The sequence below is a fragment of the Manis pentadactyla genome, chromosome 5, assembly GCF_030020395.1.
Source record: "Manis pentadactyla isolate mManPen7 chromosome 5, mManPen7.hap1, whole genome shotgun sequence".
Classification (NCBI taxonomy): Eukaryota; Metazoa; Chordata; class Mammalia; order Pholidota; family Manidae; genus Manis; species Manis pentadactyla.
This window is the reverse complement of record NC_080023.1, coordinates 20007493-20029525: the sequence shown is the minus strand read 5'-3', so window position 1 is coordinate 20029525 and position 22033 is coordinate 20007493.

Below are 22033 nucleotides of genomic sequence, written 5' to 3'. Positions count from 1 at the left end.
TTTGAGGAGGTAATTGCTGAAAACTTCCCAATCTGGGGTAGGAGATAGTATCTCAGGCCATAGAAATGCACAGATCTCCCAACACAAGCGACCCAAGGAAGACAACACCAAGGCATATAGTAGTTAAAATGGCAAAGATCAAGGATAAGGACAGTCTATTAAAAGCAGCCAGACAGAGAAATAAGATCACATACAAAGGAAAGCCCATCAGGCTATCTTCAGACTTCTCTACAGAAACCTTACAGGCCAGAAGGGAGTGGCATGATGTATTTAATGCAATGAAACAGACGGGCCTTGAACCAAGATTACTTTATCTGGCAAGATTATCATTTAAATTTGAAGGAGGGATTAAACAATTTCCAGAGAAGCAAAAGCTGAGAGAATTTACCTCCCACAAACCATCTCTACAGTGTATTTTGGAGGGACTGCTATAGATGGAAGTGTTCCTAAGGCTAAATAGCTATTACCAGAGGTAATAAAACCACAGTAATGAAAATAGAACAGCTTATTACAAAGCAAATGCAAAATTAAATTACCTATCCCCAAAGTCAATCAAGGGATAGACAAAGAATACACAGTCTGATACCTAAAATATAAAGAATAGCGGAGGAAGAAAAAGGAGGAGAAAAAGAAAAGAACCATTAGATTGTGTTTGTAGTAGCATATTAAGTGAGTAAGTTAGACTCTAAGAGAGTAAGGAAGTTAATCTTGAACCTTTGGTAACCATGAATCTAAAGCCTGCAGTGGCAATAAGTACATATCTATTGAAAATCACCCTAAATGTAAATAGACTGAATGCACCAATCAAAAAAAAAGTCACTAAATGGATAAAGAAACAAGACCCATCTATGTGCTGCCTACAAGAGACTCACTTCAAATCCAAAGACACACACAGACTAAAAGTGAAGGGATGGAAAATGGTATTTCATGCAACTCATAGAAAGAAAAAAGCAGGAGTTGCAGTACTTGTATCAGACAAAATAGTCTTCAAAACAAAGAAAGTCACAAGAGATAAAGAAGGACATTACATAATGATAAAAGTGTCAATCCAACAACAAGATATAACTGTTATAAACATCTAGGCACCCAACACAGGAGCACCTACATATGTGATACAAATACTAACAGAATTAAAGGGAGAAATAGAATGCAATGCATTCATTCTATGAGACTTCGACACACCACTCACTCTGAAGGACAGATCAACCAGACAGAAGAAAATAAGTAAGGACACAGAGGCACTAGACACACTAGAACAGATGGACCTAACAGACATGTACAGAATTCTACACCCCAAAGCAGCAGAATACACATTCTTCTCAAGTGCACATGGAATGCTTTCAAGAATAGATCACATACTAGACCACAAAAAGAGCCTCGGTACATTCAAAAAGATTGAAATTGTACCAACCAGTTTCTCAGACCACAAAGGTATGAAACTAGAAATAAATTACATAACAAAAGTGGAAAATCCCATAAACACATGGAGGCTTCACAACATCCTCCTAAATAACCAATGGATCAATGAACAAATAAAAACAGAGATCAAGCAATATATGGAGACAAATAACAACAATAATTCAACACTGCAAAATATGTGGGATGCAGCCAAGGCTGTGCTGAGAGGAAAGTATATTGCAATACAGGCCTACTTCAGGAAAGAAGAACAATCCCATATAAGCAGTCTAAACTCACAATTAACAAAACTAAAAAAAGAAGAACAAAGGAGGCCCAAAGTCAGTAGAAGGAGGGAAATAACAAGGATTAGAGCAGAAATAAATAAAACCGAGAAGAATAAAACAATAGAAAGAATCAATGAATGCAAGAGCTTGTTCTTTGAGAAAATAAAATAAATAAACCCTTAGCCAGACTTATCAAGAAAGAAAGAGTCACATAAACAGAATCAGAAGTGAGAAAGGAAAAATCACTACAGACACCATAGAGATACAAAGAATTATGACAGAATACTATGAAAAATTATATGCTAATAAACTGGATAACCTAGAAGAAATGGACAACTTTCTAGAAAAATACAACCTTCCAAGGCTGACCCAGAAAGAAACAGAAAATATGAACAGACCAATTACCAGCAAAGAAATTGAACTGGTAATCAAAAACCTACATAAGAACAAAACCTCTGTACCAGATGGCTCCACCACTGAATTTTATCAAACATTTAGTGGAGAACTAATACCCATCCTCCTTAAAGTTTTCCAAAGAGAAGAAGAGTAGTTTTCCAAACTCTCTACCAACTCTCTTTCCATCACTCTAATAACAAAACCAGGCACAGAAACCACAAAAAAAGAAAACTGTAGACCAATATCCCTGATGAACATAGATGCAAAAATACTCAACAAAATATTAGCAAACCAAATTCAAAAATACATCAAGAGGATCATACACCATGATCAAGTGGGATTCGTCTCAGGGATGCAAGGATGGTACAACACTTGAAAATCCATCAACATCATCCACCACAAAACAAAAAGGAGTACAAAAACCACATGATTATCTCCATAGATGCTGAAAAAGCATTTCATGAAATTCAATATCCATTCATGATAAAAACTCTCAACAAAATGGGTATAGAGGGCAAGTACCTCAACATAATAAAGACCATATATGACAAACCCACAACCAACATTATACTTAACAGCAATAAGCTGAAAGCTTTTCCTTTAAGATAAGGAACAAGACAAGGATGCCCACTCTCCCCACTCCTATTCAACATAGTACTGGAGGTCCTAGCCATGGCAATCAGACAACACAAAGAAATAAAAGGCATCCGGATTGGCAAGGAAGAAGTTAAACTGTCCCTGTTTGTAGATGACATGATATTGTACATAAAAAAACCCTAAAGACTCCACTCCAAAACTACTAGAACTGATATCGGAATACAGCAAAGTTGCAGGATACAAAATTACCACACAGAAATCTGTGGCTTTCCTATACACTAACAATGAACTAATAGAAAGAGAAATCAGGACTATAATTCCATTCACAACTGCATCAAAAAGAATAAAACATGTAGGAGTAAACCTAACCAAGGAAGTGAAAGACCTATACTCTGCAAACTGCAAGACACTCATGAGAGAAATTAAAGAAGATATCAATAAATGGAAACACATCCCATGCTCATGGATGGGAAGAATTAATATTGTCAAAATGGCCATCCTGCCTAAAGCAATCTACAGATTCAATGCAATACCTATCAAAATACCAACAGCACTCTTCAACAAACTAGACAAAATCATTCTAAAATTCATATGGAACCACAAAAGACCTGAAATAGCCAAAGCAATTCTGAGAAGGAAGAATAAAGCTGGGGGATTATGCTCCCCAACTTCAAGGTCTACTACAAAGCTGCAGTAATCAAGACAATTTGATACTGGCAAAAGAACAGACCCATAGAGCAATGGAACAGATAGGAGAGCCCTGATATAAACCCAACCATATATGGTCAATTAATATATGATAAAGGAGCCATGGACATACAGTGGGGAAACGACAGTCTCTTCAACTGCTGGTGTTGGCAAAACTGGACAGCTACATGCAAGAGAATGAAACTGGATTATTGTTTAACCCCATACACAAAAGTAAACTCAAAATGGATCAAAGACCTGAATGTAAGTCATGAAACCATAAAACTCTTAGAAGACAACATAGGCAAAAATCTCCTGAATATAAGCATGAGCAACTTCTTCCTGGATGCATCTACTTGAGCAAGGGAAACAAAAGCAAAAATGAACTCATGGGACTACATCAACCTAAAAAGTTTCTGTACCGCAAAGGATAGCATCAACAGAACATAAAGGCATCCTACAGTATGGGAGATTATATTTGAAAATGACATATCCAACAAGGGGTTAACATCCAAAATACATAAAGAACTTACATGCCTCAACACCCAAAAAACAAATAACCTGATTAAGAAATGGGCAGAGGATATGAAGAGACAGTTCTCCAAAGAAGAAATTCAGATGGCCAACAAACACATGGAAAGATGCTCTACATCACTAATGATCAGGGGAATGCAAATTAAAACCACAATGAGATATAACCTCACACCAGTGCCCAGCATCAAAAAGACTAAGAACAACAAATGCTGGCGAGGATGCAGAGAAAGGGGAACCCTCTTACACTGCTGGTGGGAATGTAAGCTAGTTCAACCATTGTGGAAAGCAATATGGAGGTTCCTCAAAAAGTTCAAAATAGAAATACCATTTGACTCGGGAACCCCACTCCTTGGAATTTACCCAAAGAATACAACTTCTCAGATTCAAAAAGACAGATGCACCCCTATGTTTATTGCAGCACTTTTTACAATAGCCAAGATGTGGAAGCAACCTGAGTGTCCATCAGTAGATGAATGGATAAAGAAGAGGTGGTACATATACACAGTGGAATATTATTCAGCCACAAGAAAGAACAAATCCTACTATTTGCAAAAACATGGATGGAGCTGGAGGACTTTATGCTCAGTGAAATAAGCCAGGCAGAGAAAGACAAGTGCCAAATGATTTTTCTCATTTGTGGAGTATAACAATGAAGCAAAATGGAAGGAACCAAATAGCAGCAGACTCAGAGACTCCAAGAAGGAACTAGTGGTTACCAAAGAGGAGGGGTGTGGGAGGTTGGGTAGGAAGGGAGGGAGAAGGGGATTGAGGGGCATTATGTTTAGTACACATTGTGTGGGGGATAACGGAGAGAACAGTAGCACAGAGAAGGCAAATAGTGGATCTGTGGCATCTTGCTGCACTGATGGGCAAGTGACTGCATTGGATTATGGGCAGGGACTAGAAAATTTGGGTAAATGTAGTAACCACATTATTTTTTCATATGAAACGTTCCTAAGATTATATATCAATAATACCATAATAAAAAATTTTTTAATGGAAAAGAAAATGTAAAGGATGTAGCTGAGGAGGCACTTAGGGGAGGGGAGGGAAAGGTGCCATCAGCCCTAGAATTATAGGAGCTGGGAAGAATGAAGAGGTGGTGCTGGGGGCACTGATCCTTCCTCTATTGAGAGCATGTCCAATGGTTGTAAAGAAAATCATCATCAAAACACATCATCAAAAAAACCCCAACAAAGATCCACGCACTGCTACAGGTGTAGATGCACTCATTCCACCAGTTCCTGGACTTCCCATGGGAATGAGGAAGGAGATATCTAAGCTGGCCTGTGCATACAGTAAAACAACAAATTTGACTGGATCTATACTGTTGGAATTCAACCAAGAATTAGGAGAAGTGCAAATTGTAGCACTCCAAAATCTTACAACTACAGACTATTTACTGTTAAAAGAACATATGGGTTGTGAACAGTCCCCAGGAATGGGTTGTTTTAATTTGTCTGAATTCTCTCAGACTGTTCAAGTTCAGTTGGACAATATCCACCATATCATAGATAAGTTTTCACAAATGCCTAAGGTGCCTAACTGGTTTTCTTGGTTTCACTGTAGATGGCTGGTAATTACAGGTATGCTTTGATTACATAACTGTACTCCTACTGTGTTAATGTGTGTGTACAATTTAATTAGTAGTTTAAAACCTATACATGCTGAAGTTACTCTACAAGAAGATATATCAAAGAAATAATCAATCTTCCCAGGTTTTCTACCGCCTGCTACTTCTATAGCTTTTCTTCTTCCTTCCTAATTACAACCCTTAAATAGAATTCATGCCACATATCGAATTTACCGAGTATCATAATTATTCCAAGTGGTAAAGACACCTCAAGACAAATGCTGGGCATAGAAGCTACAGGGCATAAATATACAAAGAAGTAAAAAGCTAACCATTTCAAACAATAAGGCTTCTCTCTCACTTACCAACTTAACATTTCCCTGTATGGCCCCGGAAGATGACTGGTTAGCCAGAGACAGGTAAGATTCCTCAAGGGAGGAACAACCTAAGACAGGCACAGTCGCAGGGGGGCCATCAGGTGAGAAATTGGGGATCAACAGAGGTGAGGCTTAGAACCTCATCCCCCCTGTTCTGAGAGAAATCTTCTGCATACGTGGATGTTTTATTGCCCTTGTCTAGCTTGGATTAACACATAGTCTACAGGCACACACCTGATCATCTACATTTGCTCTCTTACAACACTAAACTATGTTTTCTACCTTTATCTTGTATCTACCTACCACTTCAGCATTTTATTAAAAATAATAATAATAAAGAGAGAAATGTGGTATCCACATATAAATCAAGTTTAAAAATCAAATGAATATTCATATTTGAACTGACTGTTTATAGTTCATAATGCATGAGCAAAACCGAAAGCTTCTGTGATGACTGCCCTTGTACTGTTCACCATGTAACTTATTCACTATGTAAGAATTTGTTCTCCATGTAAGAACTTGTTCGTTATGCTTCAGAAGATTGGAGACTGATGAAAATTAGGCTTGGGGTGGATTAATGATTGTGCATTGAGCATTGACCCCCCTATACAGAATTTTATTGTTGTCAACAACCATTTGATCAATAAATATGAGAGATGCCCTCACACACACAAATATATATATATATATATATATATATATATATATATATATATATATATATATACACTTCCAATTGTAAAACAAATAAGTAACTGGGATGTAATGTATAGCATAAGGAATATAGTCAAAATATTGTAACAACTTGGTATGGTGATAGCTAGTACCTAGAATTATCATGTATATAAATGTTGAATCACTGTGTTGTATACCTGAAACTAATGTAATACTGTGTGTCAATGACCCTTCAATAAAAAATAATTATCAAAAAAAAAAATAAATAAAATAAAGACACAGCAGCTGAGGGTTCCCCAAGGAGAGGCACAGCTCCCTTCCCAGGTCATGGAGCCCTCTATGCTCTGTCCCAATAGTCAGGCTTTGCTGGTGGATTTGGGCTCCCAGTTTAGGCAGCAGCCCTCAGAGTCACTATCAGCTTGGCTCCTGCATCTGTGGTACTTAGGGGTGGATGGGATTTTTCCATCTGGATCAGAGATGGGAAAGCTGGATTCCCTGACTGCTCAGCCCACCTTGAGGCAGTGGTTACAAAGTGCACACCAGACCCCAGGGAATCACTTCCTCCTCGATCGGCTTATGGCTGCACTTCATGTGTGTGGCCCAATCAGGGTGATCTACCATTCCCCCCTGCCAGATGGCAGATGTATGCTGAGCTCCAACAGGTGTTACAGGAGCTAGGTATAAGAAATGCCTTCTATAGTCCAGAGAATCACAGCCCAGATGAAAAGCCTTTCAGTACAGGGATGAGAAATACTGTGCTTCAAATGGCTTACACATCCCTCTTTGGGTCTCAAGTGGCCATTCTTTCCCCTCACTTAGGGCAGCCCATAAACGAGGTTACATATACAGTAGCAGACATAGGAGAGGCTGAAGCAATGAGAACATAGAAAGAAATAAGGTCTGCTAATGACAAGAAGAATTTAAAAGGCCCCATGAAGATTATGAGAACCCAGATGTAGGTTGATTTAATGCAGGCAGGAGCAGATGGATGGAAATTACATGGGATGTCAAATAGGATCTTACTGGAGCTATGGCAACAACTGAAACCAGAGCAGCAGTTTCGGCCATTAAGACCAAAGAGGCAGAGGTCAGAGACAGAGCCACAAGTCCAGCCTATGTGTTTGCAGGACTTCCTGCTGGAGAGCAAGCCAACATCACTCGAGCCCACACAGGAAGGTGATTGGGGAACATGTTTTGACTGACAGAAAGGTCAGGGTACTTGCCCTGAGCAGCTGGCGGGGACCAGAGGTCGCATGTTGAAGTAGCTATCCATTGGTCCCTAGTGAACATACAACATATCCTGGCATTGGTGGACACAGGAGCTGAATGTTCACTGATTCATGGTAGCCCTGAGCAGTTTCCCAAGACCTCCACTATCATGGATGGATACTAGGGTAAGGCTATCAGAGTGAAACAAGCCCAAATCCCTTTGGGAATAGGGTGTCTACCCCAAAAAGAATGTACTGTGTATATATCTCCTATCTCTGAGTATATTTTGGGGATTGATATCCTGCATGGTATATGGTTGCAGACCACTGCAGGTGAGTTCAGACTGAGAGTACGTGTGGTGAAGGCAGTTCTGAGGAGACATGCTAAGCACCCACCTGTGGCTGTGCCTGTGCCTCAGTGGGTGACTAATACCAAACAATACAAACTGCCTGGAGGGCATAAAGAAATTGGAGAAACCCTCCAGGAACTGGAAAAGGTGGGTATTATAAAGCCCACCCATAGTCCTTTCAATTCCCCAGTGTGGCCAGTAAAAAAGCTGGATGACTCCTGGCATATGACTGTGGATTACAGAGAACTGAATAAAGTCATACTCCCTCTGTATGCTGCTGTCACCTCTATTAGAGACCTGATGGATACCCTCAGTCATGAACCAGGAACATAGCATTATGTGGTATATCTTGCTAATGCCTTCTTTTCCATTGACATTGAACAGGAAAGTCAGGAACAGTTTGCCTTCACATAGAAAGGATGGCAATGGATTTTCACAGTCCTTCCACAGGGATACCTCCACAGCTCCACCATCTGTCATGGACTTGTTATTAATATTGTCATGCTCACGTCCGATTCTCTTTCAGATCTAGAAGATGCAGCACCTAGACTGCTGCAACATCTACAGGAGAAAGGATGGGCTGTGAACAGTACCAAGGTTCAGGGACCTGGTTTGTCAGTCAAATTCTGTCTGGTTGGGTAAGACCAAAGTTATACCAGAAGCAGTCATAGATAAGTCCAGGCCTTTCCTATCCCTACAAATGTAGCATTGTTACAGTTTGGGGTCTAGGCTACTGGAGAGTGTTTATCCCACACTTGGCACAAATTCTGAAGCCCTTATACTGGTTGGTACAAAAGGGAGTCAGGTGGGATTGGGATGAGACATGTGCATCTGCCTTTACTACAGGAAAATGGACAGTCAAGGCGGTGCAGGCTTTGAGTGTGATAGACCCACCAAGGCCCTGTGAGCTGGATGTTCATGTGACTGAAGACGGTTATGGCTGGGGTCTCTGGCAGCGGCTTGAATGAACTCGCCAACCTATTGGATTCTGTAGTGCCTACAACCAGTGTGGTAATCTGTTAGGTTAGTCCCAGGAAATGAATACAGATTTCAAATGCCCCAGATTTCTCTGCAGGCCCATACCTGTTCACCTGTTTCTTTCTCTCTGCCTGGGGCTTAAGGATATGGCATATGTTTCTTTTCTTTTAACAACTGCCAAGTCACCCACTCACTTCCTCTCACCCAAGCCCAGCAACAGAGTGGTACCCAATTTTCCCCACTCTCAGTTTTCTGCTGACAAGCTCAGAGCCCTCTTTTTGTTTCCATTGCTTTCTTTTTTATTAATGACTACAGACAAACAGATAGGCAAACATACAAATAAGGATCCTGGGGAAATTACAAAGTTCTAAAACTTGTTAAACCACAGTTTCAGCTCTCTGCTTCCTGGATTTATCTAGCACCTGCAATTAAACTGCCACTTGGGTATTTTAGCTTTCCATCTGTTAAAATGAAAAACAAACAAAATCTGAATTTTACATGTGGGTAAAACTGGGGCATTTGAAATCTGTATTCATTTCCTTGGGCTAACCTAACAGATTACAACACTGGATAGTTTAAAATAACAAAATTTATTCTTTCACAGTCTAGGGGCTAGAGGTTTGAAATTAAGCTGTTGTCAGGGTCATGCTCCCTCCAAAGTCTCTTGGAGAGAATTCTTCCTTGCCTCTCCCAGCTTCTCATAGCTGCCATTAATCCTTGGCTTGTAGACACATCACTCCAATCTCTGCTCTGAAGTCACAGAGCTTTCTCTCTGTGTGTGTCTGGGAGTCTTATAATATTCTTAAAAGCACACCAGTTCTTAGATTTAGGGCCTACCCTAATCCAGTATTACCTCATCATAAAATAACTATATCTGCAGAGACCTATTTCCAAATAAGGTCTGAGGTTTTGAGTAGATGTGAACTTTTATTGGAGGGGGCTGCTATTCAACCTACTAAAAACCCCCATCACAGCAACTTAACACCTGTTATTATCAGATGGCAGGCCCCCTATCAAAGCCTCAGTGTGTCTACTAGCACAGCTTTCCTGGAATCTGTGACTATCACAAAAAAAGAAACCACTGTGGAAACCTAAGAAGCGGTCACAAAAAAGATAGAGTGAGCCAGAGGAGAATTGCTTCCTGTATGTAACCATATACATACATGGGTGAAAAGACCATGATTCCAAACTTCACAATCAAAGTTCTTTGTTAAAGGAAACCTGCCAGAAAATCTGCCTATAAACAACCCCATGCCAAGTGTGGTGCCACTAACTCTTCAGGGCACTGTGAATGTGCCCTTAGCTTCCTTGCAGGTCCCTCTGCAGTGGGTGAGTGACAGGCCCACCCTCATGGATCGAGGTGCAGTCAAAGGCTAAGGAGAGGACAGGATACATATGCTAGTAAACACACCCAGACCTGTCCGAGCCACCCACGAAGACACCCCAGCTACAAAATGACCTCCAGTACTCCTTCTGAAGGATGTCCCTCTGCTAGGCTTTATCATCAAGCTGGCCTCAAAATAAAGGAAAACCTTTTTTGCTCAAGGAGGCCCCAGCATTTGGAAATTGTTGCTATTGGTTCCGAGGAAACACTTGAGAGTGGCTGCACAGTAGTTTCAGCTCCTGGAGGCAGACTTTTGGAGTCTGACAGAGATTCAAAAACAAACTTATACGCTGAGGCTATTTGTAACTTTAATCTTAGAGCTGGATTGTTGGCCAATGAATTAGATGCAGAAGTACAACTGCAATCATCCTGGTCCATAAGAAAATTTCAAATGTTGTATTAAGCTACCAAGTAATTACCATAGACTGTGTTCCCCTCAAATTCATTTGCTGAAATCTAATCTTCAGTGTGATGATATTTTGAGGACGGGTCTTTGGGAGGTGATCAGGTCATGATGATAGAGCCCTCATGAATGGATTTAGTATCCTTATCAAGAAGACCCCAGAAAGCTCCCTTGACCCCTTCTACATTGGGAGGACACAATGAAAAGATGGCCACTTACAAATCAAGAGGCAGGCATTCACAAGATACCAGATCTAGCACCAAGATCTTGGACTTCCCAGCCTCCCAAACTATGAGAAATAAATTTATATTGTCTATAAGCCACCCAGTCAATGGTATTTCTGCTTTATAGCAGCCCAAATAGATTAAGATGGACAGAACTTTCCTGGTTATTTAATCTATCCATCATTACCTCCATTCATCCCCTCACCCTATTGATTCTACTTCTGAAATACCTCTTGAATCATCAACTTCTCTTTCTTTTTATCATAACCACCCTGGTCCAAACCCTCATTATCTCTGCCTTGATGACTCCAATAGTCTCCTGCTAGACTCTTATTTCTACTCTAGCCCCCAAAACAGTTAAGATGTCATGGGCATCAAAAACAAAACCCCAAATCAAACTGGTTTAAAATAAATTTATTATCTTGCACAGGAGGAAGGACAGCAAGCAAATGGGGGGCTCAGGTACTCATTGTTGTGACCAGAGACCAGATTCTTTCCATCTTTAGTTCCTCCATATTTAGTTTGTTGGCTTTACTCTCAGGCTCCCACCTTCAGAGGTGAACGATGACTACAGCTGTTGTCAGCAGCTTTATACCTAGACGTGGCCACATCAAGAGCAGAAAGGGACTGTTTCTCAGTGCATTCCTGTAAGTGAAGATGCACAAGAAATCTCCCATGCTAGATCTCCTCTCAGAGTTCACTGGCCAGAACTGGTTCACATGCCTGCTGTGGAATCAATTACTGAGAAGGAGAATGGGGTCATTGTATTGACTTAGACCAATCAGGATTTGTCCTCAGAATTGGGGAAATGATCCCACTTTCCTGAGTCATCTTGAAGACAAGGACAACAGACCAAATTATAGTTCTACCTGTGAGAGGTAAGAATGGAAAAGATACTGGACAAGTAACCAAAGGTGTTAGCCAGGCCTCCCACCACAAATCTCATTTCTATCTATATATAGCAGCTACAGTGATCTTCCCAACTTGCATTTCCAATTATGTTCCTTCTTTGCTTAAAGCTTCAGTGGCTTTTTATGATACTTAGAATGTAACCCAAAAACGTTTACTTGGGTTTAGAAGACTCTGTAAGCTCTGGGCACAGCTCTCCTCACCAACATAACCCATCCTTCTGGCTTCCTCTCCATCTAAGGGCTGTGCGTATGCCTGCATGTGGACTGCAACTGGGCAAGGGGTAGTGCTGGCAAGTTCAAAACCTGCAGGGTGGGCCAGCAGGCTGGACACTCAGTCGGGAGTTGAATTTTTTGAATTTCTTCTCTGAGAAACCTTGGCCTTTCAACTGACTGGATGAGACCCACCCACATTATCCAGAGTGATCTCCTGTACTTAAAGTTAACACTAATTATAGATGTTAATTACATCTCCAAAATATCTTCACATCAACACCTAGATTAGTAGTTGATTAAATAACTGGGCACTATAGCATAACCAAATTGACACATAAAGCTATCATATGGACCGTTCTTCCCCCATCTGTCTAGAACATATTCATCTTGAATTCAGGTCTCAGTTTCCCTAGGAAGACTTCTGTGAGGGCCTTCTTCCCCAGCTGGCTTAGGTACTCCTCCTCATGGGCTCCAAATGATCTCTCTCTCTAACATCATACAATTTTGTAATAGCCTGTTTTAAAAACTAGAACATAGGCCTGAAGAGCAAAACCGTGCTTAGTCCACTGTTATGCCCCATCAGCCATCACAGAACTTGCCACATAGCAGGCACTCACGAATAGTTACCAAGTGAATGCAGCCAGTCCAACTCCATTCTGTGGTTGAAGTCATAAATTTAGAGATAAGCTCCTCACTTACAATCACCCCACAAATTAGCAGCAGTACTAGATTAAAACTCATGGCCTCCGCCTCTAACTTCAGGCTCCTCTCCATTTTGCTGGTCCTCTTTGTGAAGGAAGGTTAAGATCTGCCGGATGTGGTTTTGTTTTATAGGGGTGTGTGTGTTGGGGAATTTTGTATTAAAAAAGAGAGGCATGCTCAGGTTCCTGCAACAGGGTTTTGTGTGTTATTAAGTGTACACACAATGATAGGAAGCTCATGCGATAGGAACTGCCACCCAGCTGAACTCGAGGGAAACCTGACCAGAAGCCAGGTTCTCTCCTTGCCCTACAGCAGCAGGCGCTCACCAATTCCCTGCCATCCCTGCTGCCTCACTTCGGCCCCAGCCTTCTGCTCTTTGCCGGCTACAACCCATCAACTTCCTGTCTGTTTATGCCTTCCTGACCTCGTGGTTACTGCCTATGAGTAATGCGGGCTCATTCATGCCTTCTCTTTGCAAGTTTTCAGAGTCTCTGCCTGCCACCAACTGGCTCTCTTTTCGTATTTTCTGTATCTAATTTCTGACTGAGGCACTCTGATGTGCTTCTTTTGTTACTATCTTTCCTGTTTGCATACAGCTTTTCATGCCTGGCGGTTTCACAGATTAGCCCATGAACAGGCTGCTTTTAGGTCCAGTTGACTGTGATAGAAGAGGTCAGGAGGCAGGCGATCACCTAGAATAGAACATTCCAGAAGCTGTGGGGCAGTAATATTTTTCTTTTCCTGTGACTGAGAGTGAGGCCTCATTGACCTGTCCAATACTGCAGAAGAAAGATAACCAGAGTTTTGGATAATAGTCTAAAGTGTTATCTCATGGCAAGGTACAGTAGTATTTAAAGAGGCTCAGCCTCATTTCTGGCATATGGGGGCTCTAGATTTTCCTCTTCAGGTTACGAGGTTAGGAGTAGTAAACTGTGCTGGGAACGGTGGGAAGGAAATGGGAAAAATGGAAATAAGTAAAATAACCCTGAGATTATAACATTGTTTGACTTGGATAACAAGTGAATTTTAATGAAGCTAGATCTCACAGTGATTTCTATGAAAATAGACAACTAAGTTTTATTTTTCTGCCTTTTTTGTAAATAAAGATTTTAACCTACTCTGGTAGAGAAGAAGAAAATAACTCAATGTTCTGAAAATAAATTTCCCAGAGGAGGCCATTAAGGCAGCCCTTTTGTTTCCTGTCATCCTCTGAATCAGTTACAAGGACAAACTCTATTTGTTTGGGTACATTAATTTTGCTCAATGGCCTTTCTATAAAATGAGCATCAAATTGATGGGACTGGACCTCAGCAAAGAAGAAGTTCCAATTTTCTTTGGGTGGATTGTTCTGGATGTGCGGTGAAGAATTATTATTAATAGAGATTCATGTTTCCTATCCAGTGAGCATGAGAGAGATGAAATTTAGGAATGCAGCTGTAGACAATCAAACACTGAGCATCATAGGACCAATTACTCAGGAGTGATGACCCCAGTCTTTGGCTCCTGTGTGGCTAGTGTATTTGGGCCATCTTTGGTATGTTGGATCATAGGTGCCTTGGTTCTGGAACTTCAGGGAAGTAAAATAGGTTTTGATAAGATCTAGTCCTTTGAGTCATCTCCTTGCAGGTACCAGGTGGTGCTTATGCCCTAGATGCATCCATTTCGTTTGCATTTATTTCAATCATTCAACTGGGCACATGGAGAATGGCTGGGCAGATATGCTCCCTTTCCTCATGCAGTTGATAGTCATTAAAGTGATGAAATCTGCTTCTTAGGGTTTCCTGATTCTGACTCAGCCTTCAAAGGTCAAACCAAAGCAGAGGCATATTGTAGCTCTAGATTTTTCCTTTTCATTGTAAAGCATGTTGAATAAGGGTGTGAAGAAGGAAGTACAAAGAAGTAAAATAACTTCATCTTCCTGAGGCTTAATCAGAATCCAGGTAGTACCTGTGGTCAGTGGGGTATGAACAGTTGCTATAATGTTCATTTCCCATAAATGTATATACCTTTGTCATTTGCATTCTGTGTGCTAAGCTCATTCCTGAGTTCATTTATTTCTGGTCAAATGAGAATAGGCAAGGTGTCTTTATTTAGAGCCTGCTATAGCAAGGGAGTCAGCCACCACCACCCACATTTTGGCAGAGACTGAATGGCAGGCAGGAGTGGCAAAGTTTTACAGTGAAACAAGGGCTTCAGGTGTGCCCTGACTGGAGGCTGTTGGCCTGGGGAAGCTGGATGTGGGCTAACTGGAAGCAGGGCATCCTATGTGATTGGCTAGGAGCACGTATTTGATTGTTTCTAGTTGGTCCTCGGTTCAAAGTGAAGACGAAAATTAGGGAAGCTCAGTTATTAATGAAGTCCAGGCTGTTGGGCCAATTGCTATAGAGATTATTGTTTAGTTTCCTGGGTGGTTGACAGAGAGAGTGGTCTGACTTACAGATGGAAGATTGGCCTCCTGAGCTCATTGCTATAGATAACAAGGTTAGTTTGCCAGGCTGGTTGCTGCAGCTTGTGGGTCAGAGTCCTCTTCTTATACATAGTCTGGCGATTGTCTGCTTGTATGTTCAATCTCTCGCTTATTATTTTACTTAGGTTGCTCCATCATTTCAATGTTTTAATCCTTTATCTTATGTATCTTACATATCTTATATATACCTACTAATAGCTGACAATTCTGCAACCTTCATGGTACATTTTCAAAATACCTTTAATTACAAAAATTATATATGTTCACTGAATAAAAAGTTTTAAAATAGAAAAAAGCAAAAGAAAAATAATTTTATAAACTCACACTAACCATGTACGTACTGACAATTTGCTGTATATTCTTTCTATGCATATATATCAATAGCACTTTGTATGTTCATAGCTGTCTTATAAATAGTAGTCGGTATGTGTGTGTTTCTGCCCCTGCAGGTTTGCAGAGGTGGACAGTGTCACTGCCGGGCAGATGCATCTGGGGAGGTCTGTGCTAAGTGAAACCTCAACTTGGACGGAGGAGAGTTCTTGACACTGAACGAGAAAGAATTGTAGAGTAGGTTGGAAGAGTGCAGGTAAGGAAGGAATTCATTAAAGCAAGAGTAGCAGGGAACGGCAGCTGCCTTGCAGGTAGCAGAGAACAAAGGAAGAACAGAGGGAGGAAAGGGAAGCTCACTGAACTCCTGCTCTGCATAGGGCAAATCCCTTGCCAACTCCTAAAGCCAGGGTCGCCTGGCATCTAGTGTCTACTTGAATCTGCACGGTGTGGGAACTAAGCATCTACCACCCTAAGATTTGGGGGAGCTGCAGAACACTGGATGGAGTGAGAGTATGTTCTGAGAACTTCCCAAAGGCAAAGAAAGGAGATCTTTGGGCAGGCTACTAAAGAGCAGACTGTACAGCTGCAGTCTTGTGCTGGTCACCCAGGTGATGGGAACTTGCAGGCCCAAATCAGAGATCTTAGTAGCCCTTCCCTACTTATCTGGAGTAGGACAGAGAAAGAGTGAAGACTTGTGCTTAAATTTGGAAAACAGAATGAAATAGCAAAGTAACAAAGACAATTGTCAATAGAAAAGCACACAGACAAAATGCAGTAAGTTGAGCAGTGAGAACTCTTTAAGGCAATAAGTACACACTCAAAGAAAGGGGAGTTTGGGCAACCTCAGAGAGGAGGTGCACTTAAGGGTTTGGGGTTTTATAGGGCCTTTTGGGTAGGTGTCAGCATAAGGCATTATTTATACAGGTGATTCATAATTCTTTTGAAGTTCTGTCTTAAGAATAGGATTATTTAAGTGACCCAGATCTCAGCATTCTTTATTCACATAAATACATTTACATTTCACAGGTCTGTCTCCTGTCTTGATTACAAACTTACTTAATTGACTAAGGGGCTGGAGGGAGAAGAAGAACAGCATATAGATTATGTTAAAGAATAAAATGGTCCTTTTTCACAAGCTAAGTAGATTTTACAAAGACATGACCCTTGTCCCTTGTCCCTGCCCTCAGTATGTCTTATTCAATTTCTACTCCCCACACCTTGCATAGTGAATTGAACAGGTAGCATGTTGGGTAAATATTAGTTGAATATTTTATATTGAACCATACGAAGTTGTGGTTCTTTCTTGTAAGTCAAAAGTGATCAAATAACGGCAATTTTGTGTGGTTAAACCTAGAAGATGCAGAGATAAATGGATGATTGGATGGCTGGATGAATTATAATTTAATGTCTTTTGCCATTGTCAGTTCTATTCCACCTAACTAATGATTTAAGCATCAAAATTTTGGATGAATGTGTTATGGCCTCTTGACAAAGATAAGGAAAATTCTAACTTCTACTCTCAACTTAGTTATTTCTTCCATTTGTTTATGAATGTTATTTAGCCAGTTACCAAACGCAGTGCCAATCCTTTTCATCCATATGTGCATTCAACTTTTTTATAAGACTGCAATCTCCCTGTCATGAATAGATGGATCGCTTTCATTTTTCAATTATTTGAGCTTCAGTTTAGGACTTTGGTTAATGGTTTTGCAAGACATTGATTAGAGAGGTCTTTTTCTTTCCTGATTAAAAGCATGTATGATATCTTCTCTCTAGCTCTTTGTATTTGTATCTAGTAATTGTGGATCTAAATATATGACTATGGTTATCTGTCACATATTTTATTATGTGAATTTTTCAGGAAGCAAAATCATTTTGTTTTTTTTTAAAAATCATTTCATAAGGTTGTCATTAGTCAGACTAAGGATTTTAGAAGTAAATCTTAAGTAAAATGAATTGTTTCCAATAAAACACTATAATAGCAAATCACTGCTGCCAGCTCCTATTCAATATTCTTCCTATTATAATATCTGGGTATGATATCTAGAGAAGAGTTATCTCTAAGGTGGTAATCTTTATTTCTAAATAATTTCTAAGGCTTTTGTCTAAAAACTACAACCAGTTGGAATTTAGTAAGGTGGGTAAGAGTGCAAGGTTACTGTCCTGAGTTCTTTTTCCTTCTGGTTCTGTCTCTTACAAGTTGTTATCTCAGGCATGTTACTTTCCTCTCTTGGAGTCTCAATTACTTTATCTATAAAATGGTGCTACAAAATGAATGTTTATGTTCCTTTCCAAACACATTTTAAATCCTAACCACCAATGCGACAGTATTAGTAGGTGGGACCTTTGGGAGGTGATTAGGTCATGAGGGTGGAGTCCTCATGAATGGGATTAGTGCCCTTATAAAAGGGACCTCAGAGAGCTCCTGCACCCCTTCTACCATGTGAGGTTACATTGCCAAGACTGCCATGACCATTGCAAACTGTAAATAAAGAAGTGGGGAATAAAATTCTTACTTAAAAAAAAAAACCCTCAGGTTGGTTTGAAGAAAGCAATATTTTCCCAGTGTTTTGGTGAGAGTGTTAAGCGCTCCCAGAGGAGTTTTAGGAAGTACTCTTTCCTGTACTTGGTTTAGAGGATTTATCCACAGCAAGTCCTGAAGGCTTCACTCTCCATTCTGCTTACTATCATTAACTGGAAAACATCTTAAAAGCACCCATTCCTGGGTCTCACCCCAAACAATTGAATTCCAATCTCTGGGGGTGGGGCATTTAAAAACATTTCCCCAGATGATTCTAATGGGCCGCCTGGGCAGAGAAGCACAGCCCCAAAGCAATCCTTTCTAATCTAACATCTGCAGTTTTGCCAGTAAAACTTGTAAGCATTACAATTGTTCTGAAAGGACCAGAGTCCCTCCCTCTCCTTCTGGAAGGTGGCAGCTGTGGCAAAACTTGAGTGCTTGGGCAGATGGATAAAGTATCTGCCCTATGCCCTTAAAAACAGCATTGTCAGCATTTAGTATGTTTTATAATAGTAATAAAACCCTTTTTATAATTGAATTGCTTCACAGATTACAGAATGCTTTTAAATGCATCTTCTCATTGTAATAAGTTCTTTTTTTTAGAAAGAAATATATGCTCATCAGAGGAATCTTAGAAAAGTGAAAGAAGACATTTAAAAAATCTCCTAAATCCCATTATCCAAAGACAACCAGTGTTAATATTTTATCAATTTCTTTCCAGTTGTTTCTAATAAATTAAAATTTTATTATAAAATTATGCATATTCATTGTAAAAATATCAAATACAGAACTCACAAAACAAAAAATGGAAGTCCTTGTCCTCTCGCTGACCCCCCCACCTACCCCAACTCCTATAACTATCTTACCAAATCACATTCTTCAGTGTTAAAGTTCTTTACATGCAAACACTTTCAGGCTTTTTGCTTCTACAGGCATAAGTTTAAACAATTTTATTTTTCATGGTTGCAGTCTTAAAATAAATGTGATTTCTATTCTGTTTAACCCCACCGAACATTATATATCACCAGCTCACTTGAGCATAATTTTTAATGGCTGCATAATATTCTATTGAATATATATATTCTAATTTGCTTAACTACTTGCTGTTGAATAATTACATGGTTTCCAGTTTTTCACTATTATAAATTCTGCAATGACTATCTTTGTACATAAAGTCTTTTCTGTTCTACTCAGGCAATTTCTACAGAAAAATCCACCTTGAGAGGAGTATTTCTGGATCACAATAATGAGTCTTTCCATGACCTTGGGAAGTTGGCTATGCAGGTGCTTACCCATTTCATAGCAACACAGAGAAAAAATCATGGGCTTTAGGGTCAGATGAACTTGTATTCAAACCCAAAGTTTTGACATTGATTAGCTGTGTGACCTTGGAAAGTAACCTAATCTCTCTGAGTCTCTATCTGCATCTGTGGTATATAGATAGCAATGCCTACTTGATAGGGTTATTATAAAGGTTATTTTGTAAGGCACTTAAAATAGTATCTTCCCTAAATTAATACTGAGTAAAAAATGTTACCTATACCTCCTTCATAAGAAAAAAAAAACTTTTAAAAACTTATTTGTAATATATACAGTAAGGTACACACATTTTAAGTACAGCTTGATGATTTTTTTACATGTGTGTCAACCCAAATAACTATGGTTCAGATCAAAAGGTAGAACATTTCCTTCACCTAAGGAGATTCTCTCAAGTCTCTTTACCCTCAGTAAACATTCCCCCTTCCCAGAGGTAACCACTGACTTCTATCACCATGGATTCTTTGAACTGATAAGTTCTTGAACTTTATTTAATGGAATCAAATTGTATGTACTCTTGTGTGTATTGTGTCTTTAGCTCAATATTATGTCTTTGAGATTCATCCATGCTATTGTGAATATTGTTTGTTCTTTTATATTGGTGTATAATATTCCAAAGCATGAAGATTATAACATTTATTTATGTATTCTCCTGGATATTTGAATTGAGATGGACATTTCAGTTGTTTCTAGTTTGGAATTATTATGAACACTTTTTCATATGTCTATTGTGGACACATAACCCTAATTTCTTTTGTATATATACCTAGGAGTGGAATTGTTGCATCACAGGGTAGATGAAAATTAAGCTTTGGTAGATATTTCTTTCATCTTCTATGAGGACAAATTTTTAAAAGTTAATCATTCATTTATTCATTCAATAGATGTTTGTTAGGTGCTTAATATGCACCAGGTACTGTTCTAGATACTGAAATAGAGGGGTTTCAGCATGAATTAAATAAGAGGTTCAAAGAGGTCATTAAGAACCACTTTTCCTTTTTGCCATCTTTAGAGTACTCAACTTCATCTTCAGATTTGTACCCTCATAATTCCAAAAAAGGCTGCTGCAGCTCCAGGTCATCACATCATTACAAGATCTCATCCAAAAACATAAAGTAGGAGAAAAAAGTATCCTTTTCCTGTGTGTGTATTTTATTTTTTAATCAGAGAGAAAACTTTCCCATAATTGCCAGCATTCTCTCCCTCAGGCCCTATTGTCTAGGTCAGGTCAGCTGCTCATGCTCTAGAAGCAATTAAGTGTATTCACCATTTTCATCTTCTTTAATGAGAAGTATGTTTGACAAGCAAAGAAGAAAGAAAGTAGTTACGCACATGCAACCAACGGTGTCTACCATCTCTATTTTATAGCTGTTTAAACTTGGGCAAATAATTTCCCCTCTTTGAGGCTTTCCATCAGAAAAATGTGGGCAAAAACAACTGCTTTAAACTTAAGATCAGTATTAAATGAAATTTTAAAAAGCATGATATTGATGGCACATAATAGATGCCAAATAAATGTTAATGCCCTTCCTTTATACTATTCTTATGCCCATGTCACTCACTGCTTGTGGAGATTTCATCAAGAATCATTAAAATGAAAGGCTAGTTGAGAAAGATTAAGAGGAGAAACAAAGAGAATGTATTTCATGTTGTGATATAAGTCCATGTAATTTATACATTATATGGCTAGAGAAATTGTAGCTTATTATTTTAGGGTACAAAAGAGAATATAGAAATCTGAATCAGTTACAACGAGATGTATTGCAGTTAACCAAATTTTGTTGCTTCATAAATACATAGAAAAATATGATCATGTGAAGGATATTGGAAACCAAGTGGGCTTTATTTTTAACTGTTTGTTTTAATAGCTCATGGAAATATGGTGGTGCTTTTTATGGCTGTAATGAATTTTTGGGATATGACACTTCACTGCAGCTTTCTAGTACTAAATCTTTTTAGTGGAGAGATAAGATACTCAGTATGCTGGTATCTCTCCATGCATCTTGGTGGCCAATTCCTCCTTCTGTTGCTATTCATGCTTTTCTAAAAATTGCAGGCTGGGAGAATGGGTAGGGTGATAATTTCAGCAGTTGGTGCCTAGGAAATTGGTATCATCCCCCATGAGCTCTATTTGCCTTCCTCAGGTTTTTCCTCATATCTTAAATGCAAACCTCTCTCCCTACCTGTGTAGAGCATATGATGGCTTGTGTGGCATTGGAAACTTTAAAAAGGGGAGGAATATATGGGTGTAATAAGACTCTTTTATTTCAATATCAGAAATTCACCTTAACTTGTTAGCCATAAAAACAGAATGGATTGGCTCACATAACTGAAAAGTCTTAGACATGGCTGGATCCAGGAGATCCAATTTTGTCAAAGGACCGGTTTGCACGTCTTGTGCCTTACCTGGTTTCCTCTATAGTGGTCCCATTCTCAGACAGACAGATCTCCAGTGGTGACAGGATAGCTGCCAACATTTTGTCTCCTCAGGAAACCCAGCAGAA